Source organism: Haemaphysalis longicornis, unplaced genomic scaffold (genome assembly GCF_048455015.1).
Source record: "Haemaphysalis longicornis isolate Haplotype H1 unplaced genomic scaffold, Haemaphysalis longicornis Haplotype H1 scaffold_9, whole genome shotgun sequence".
Taxonomy (NCBI): Eukaryota; Metazoa; Arthropoda; class Arachnida; order Ixodida; family Ixodidae; genus Haemaphysalis; species Haemaphysalis longicornis.
Window position 1 is genome coordinate 165,549,875 of NW_027526460.1, and position 6,000 is coordinate 165,555,874.

Genomic DNA, 6,000 nt, shown 5'->3' on the forward strand with positions numbered 1-6,000 from the left:
TAATTATGCTCTTGCAGCATACATTCCCAGTTCGCACTTAATAGCCTAGAATGAGGGTCAGCAACGGCCGAGTTCCATGCAGGCGACACGGCGGAGGGCTGGACGGCAAATCGGGGAGGGGGGGGGGGGGGAGGAGGGGGCTTTGAATGCAAAGAGAAAAAAATCAGCGAATTTCTAATAATATTTGACAATAATCTGGCGAAGTGTGAAAATAGGGGGGGGGGGGGGGGCAATTAAACTGGAGGACGCCAATTCTCTGTTCTTGTCTCGCTGTCTAACTCCATTTGAAGTCAAAACTGTCGTGTCGGCGTTCAGATTCGACGACCCCTACACTAGAAAACCAACACAGTCAGTGATGATCGTATATAAATATTCGGGGCACGCGCCGTGTATCCGGCTGTGTTATGTTATGCTGTGTTATGTGATGTTATAGAAGTACACATCTCTTCAGGCAGCGGGCGTGTGATTTGGTGCGTGTTTTGCGTCCTTTAAAGGGACCCTGCAACACTTGCCATCGACTACTAGTACTGTATTTTGGGATAAAGTCTATTGTCCCAGAAATCTCCTCCCGCAAGAATTATGAAAATCCGTTCACAATTAACGAAACTAAGCGCGATGAGAAATCGCGCATAATCGTTCCCTCTCAACTCGAGCGCGGACAAGGCGACGAAGCTGCGCGCTCTCTCCCGGAGAGGGGGGCGGCTCGCGGCGTTCCCTTCGGCGGCCTTCGATATATCACATGCCGGGTAGTTTTCTCCTTTTCTCCGCAACGCGGAGGGGCCTATTTCCGGTCTGGTGCCTCAAAAAAGCAGGCATGGGTGCCTGCTCGCAAGTGCGCGCTCGGGCTGGTAGGGCATTTTTTAAACAATAAACGTTTGTAGTCGAGTGGTCCCGTTGAAAGGGAAGTATTGAGCTCATCACTCAAACTCCGCGCGCACTCAAAACACAAAATAAACGGCAAAACTGTGCCTACAGGTTCAGGCATAGAAGAGGTTCGTACACAGCGATGACGACGACGGAAATGGGAGAATCTAGCCGCGAAGTTAACCAGTGACAGCCGATCGGGCAGCCATGGCCTATGTGACGTCCCTCAGGCCATGCATAATGAGAGGACAACTGAAGAGAGAGCGGTTTGTTTTTCCACGTCTTTCACATCGATTTGCGCGCTCACCGCTTCACGTGCACGTGTAATATTTGGCTCAGGTATTCCTGGCAGTGTAATCTAAACGTCGCGTAGGTTTACTTGCACTGCTCAAAGAGTGTTGCAGGGTCCCTTTAATAGCGCCTAATTTGTATATTTAATTGGCGCTTTAGCCCCACCTACTCGCTAGTATACATGTACCCTGCCGTTCGTAAATCGTGCGGCGTAAAACGTTACGCAAGAATCATTTAGTTTGCGAAAATACGAAACAAAATTTCCACTCGTTTCAAAGGCGGTGCCAGGCCAGCAGTGTCAGCTGAGTCGGCTGCGCAATTCTTGCGTTCGCTTGCACGCTCCCGATGAAGCAACTTTTTGCCGTTACCTCAGGATGTAAGATGAGCAGCGTTCCGTGTTTATGCTATCGTGAACTTTCCTTTGTCGACCGCACGCAAGAAGAAAAAAACTGTAACTGTCGTCAAACAGTTAAACCACCCTATCTGGCGATACTGTCCCACGCCGTGACCACCGCGGCAGCTCGCTCAAAAGAAAGCCGAAAAATCGGCTTCTTGCGGATATTATTTTGTTTAGCCTCTGCAGCTACTTTAAAGGTGTTGTGCCACCAAATTTTAAGTCTGTAAAAAGCCTGCTGTAGGCTTCCTCTGCATGCAACGACCCTCAACACGAAGTGCTGGGTACAGCAAGCGCTTAATATATATTTTAATTCGCTTCTAAAAATTACCTAAATGCTCTTCTGGAAATCGGGACCCATCGCTAGCGCCACTAACCATGACGTCAGTACCTGACGTTCAGGAACGGTGGACGAGCCCTACTGCGCATGCGCCAACTAGACATCAAAAAACAAAGAAAGCGACTTTTTTTTTTGCCGGATGTGACGTCATAATTAAAAAAAATGGCAGCTGTTGTACGTTTACTTTGCTGCGATCTTCTCGGCGTGATTTTTGTCTGCCGTTGCAGCGGTGCATGGGTGTTCGGCTTGCGATTGTGATAAGGGCGCTCTCAAAGAACTTCTGGAGAGCGCTCACGGTGGTGTGCAGCGTGTGATTGAGACGCTGAGTGTGTGCGGCCGCCTTATTTGCGCGTAGTGCGTTACGACGGTGAACACGGGCGTTCTGCATAAGTTGTGCCGCCTCGATTTGCGAGAGTGATGAGTGCGCTCGCGACAAGCTTCTGCGCTGCATTTTATTAGAGCACCGTGTTGAGGCCGCTGGGCGTTTCGTCTCCGATGTGCGAGTGCGCGTATGCCTTCAACATCAAACGGCGGTGCTATCATGGCCAGCCGCGAACGATCGTTCGCACGAAACTCTTGTCGCTCACCACACGGTCATTGACTAAGAAATATCAAGACAAGACTATTGCGACCGGCCAGCCACGAGCGATCGTTCGCACGAAACTATTGTCGCTCACCACACGGTCGTTGACTAAGAAATAACAAGACTATTCCGACCTACAGGCTACAAAGGTGATTCCTGCGCGTCGCTTTGGTTCGTCGAACCCCGTGTCTTGTAATCGCTGCGTGCTGTCATAAGCTCTTGACATTATATTCAGGAGGTCATGGTCCTGCTGCATATTCTTAAATCATTGCAGAGGACTCTTGGCGCGCAGAAATGAAAAGTTTGTAATTATCCACGTTAGTTTCGTTGGTCTCCAGAGGGTTGCTTTCCTGACGAGCGTATTGATGCGTATATATCGCGGTATGGGAGCTGTACAAATGTGTTGACGGATGTGGACGGGCACACTTTGTAGCTGTTCTTGGGGCGCTGGATATACGAGGAGTTCAAGGGTGTCTCGTCTGGTAGGTGGTTGAGGCGGGAGGTTTGGGAGTGATGGTAAGCTTCGTGCAGTTTATCTAACGTATTATGTACTTCCAGTTCGACCAACTTGCACGTGGGTGTCGAGAGGGCACTGTTCGGTCCGTGAAAATATTTATTTCGCCCACCACCATATTTGGTGCCCGTTTGTGCTTCTGCGATCAGCCTTCGTCGTGTTCTGCTTGAGCGTACACAGTGACAAAGTTTGATAACCGTAGCGGGACCCCGCACGACATGCGGCAGTGGGCCAAATTAACATTCTCAAATGCTATTTCCATAACACTGTTGGACACGAATTCTTGTAACTTTGTTCCTCCTGTGGCTACACAGCCCGTCACCATGATGCACAGCATATACTGAAAGTCACGTAGTTTGTTGTTCCTATTTCAATGTATCTTGATGGTACATAGGGCAGACAAGGCCCTAACAGGCGGTGGTGGGAGCATGCCGCATTGGTGACGACTTGAACAGAAACCGATTTGGTGCTCCACTCCAAGACTCAATGCACGCCAGGTGGCTGCATGCCAGAATTTGATACGACGAGAGTGCTGAAGTTGTATGGCACAAAACAGGAACGAGAAATCTTTGAGGCCTATGGGATAAAGGTGGGAGACAGATGCACTATAGAATACTGAATAATTAGTGTGAAGTGTGCAGCAGCTGTAATTGCTTTTTATACATGTGGTGTTAAAGCAGTGTCACATGAGGGTTTTGTTTACTTTGTAATCACTCTCAGAGGAAAATGAAGCTTCGTTGATGAAGCTTTCCTCTATCCTTTCCTTGAGTCATGCCTGACATTTGACCAAAATTTCCAAGATGAAGTCTCAACTAACCTGCATAGCCACCTTCATTCAGTTCACTGTTTTGATGCATATTTAAGCACAAAACCCTGGGACGTCTGCCATTAATCACTCATAAAAAACCCTTGATGCCCGCCACACTCACCACTACCACTTCCACAACTTTGCAAAAAACAGATGCAAGCACAGCCATGACAGATTCCACCGTGCTTCCCAGTAAGCATGTCCCTTTATCAAGAAGGATGCATCACACCTCAAGTACACTACGACGCATACAAAAGCTAGTGATCATCTACCTCATCTGGACATCACGCCTTTCTACAAGGGAATGAGGCGGCACACACTGCTGCCCTCAAATTTACTAGCCACGGATTCGTAGAAAGCAGAAAAGACCTGCCAGATTCCCTCGCGAACCTCTAAGTCCAAAGCCGTTTTACAGATGCCTACAAACCCACACATACTACAACACAACATATTACCCAACACGTGCCCCTATGAATGCCCACCCTGCAAAGGAAGGAAGGAGAGAGAGAGAGAACAAACACTTATTTCTAAGTCCAGGTCCTAATTTGAAAGTTCAATTTACCGGATCCGCGTAGTACTCCTGAATGCCTGGTCCTAATTTGAAAGTTCAATTCACCGGATCCACGTAGTACTCCAGAATGTCCGTGCGGATCCGGTGCACGTGTTTGTAGAGAGCTTCCTGGGCAGCCTAAATGTTCACTGTCGGCGGGGGAGACAGCCAGAGCTCCCAGGAAGTGATGAAAGTGAGGGATTGGGTAAGAGATGGTGGGGTGAAGTCCCAATTAGAATGAGGGACGGATGAGTAGAAAGAACACCTGGGGCAGGAAGGATGGCCAGGGCGCCGATAGATGCGGTGAAGAATGTGATGGGAGGGGAGTGAAGAGGTTTAAGCCTGTCGAATGAGGCACGCAGCCTCACGAGTTAGACAGGAACTGGGGGGTGGGTACAGGGTGCGTGATAGGCATTGGGCGTTTAATTGGTAATGGTGGGAAGCGCGGTGTTGAGTACGAACCGTCGGCGGGTGGTACAAGGTTGGCCAGGACATGGGCGGACCTGGGAAAGGTACTCGGGTGAGCGCGTCTGCTAAGGCGTTTCCGCACATGCCAGCGTGGCCAAGAACCCAAACCAGTGTGAAGCGTGGCCAAGGATTCGATGCAAGTATCGAAGTGACGAAATCAGTGGTGTGTGGGTGGGTCTCATGGTTAGCGAAATTACGAAGTGCTGACTGACAGTCGGAGAAGATATATACTGGCGTGGTGGTAGGAACATTAAGAGTAGCATGCTCTATTGCAAGGGCAATGGCGTATTCTTCGAGGGAGGTCGAATCCGGTGGAGGAAGAAAGGAAAGCATAGTGTTTAAAGAAGGGAGTAGGAGAAATGAAGCCATGCCCATTGAGTTTGAGGGTATGTAGGAGATAGTAAAGGGAAGACAGAGCGGTTAAGCATCCAATCAACTGCACCCAATGCTTATCAGTGATTTCAAAGAAATGCGTCAAACTTGCATGAAACACCTTACTGCATTTTTAACTATTGTTCATGAAATTATTTGTGTAAATTATACACTTATACTCAAGTGACCAGGCAGTATATTTGAAGGTGTGTGAACATTCGCAACTTAGAATACTGTGCGAGTACTTTTTGATATTCGATTTGCAGCTCTGTTTCAAATATTTGAAATTTACAAATAGTAGAGGAACGAATGTTTGCTCTATCTGAAGATGTGCAAACTTTCAAGCTTCACTACATGGTAAGACTAGTGTCACTATATACGGTTTAGTGACTCTAGGTAAGACCTTGCGGGTTGGTTTTTCTGCATGACACCGAAGCCGTGCCAAAAGCCTAATGCAGAAGCCTTGCACCAAGCAAGTGTTCACTAACTGTGCTGTATGTTAGGTCAAGTGCCACACTACAAAAGCAAAATTTATAATCTAAAATAGCTTTCCTATAAATATAATAGCAGAAGTGAGAAATAAAACATTATTGCTGGCTTGTTGGTGAGGTCCCACCGGCAATTAGCATGCGCAGCTTCCTTTCAATCATTGAGGAGAGTGGGGGGACTGCTGCCTATCATGCTGCCTAATATGCTTACTGTGTTCACAGCATTTTGAGGAGCCCATATTTCTTTATCTCAATATATGCAAAATTCTTGTTGCACTGGTTTGCATGTCTATGTTTTATTTTCTCTGTTACGTTAAATTTTTTGTAT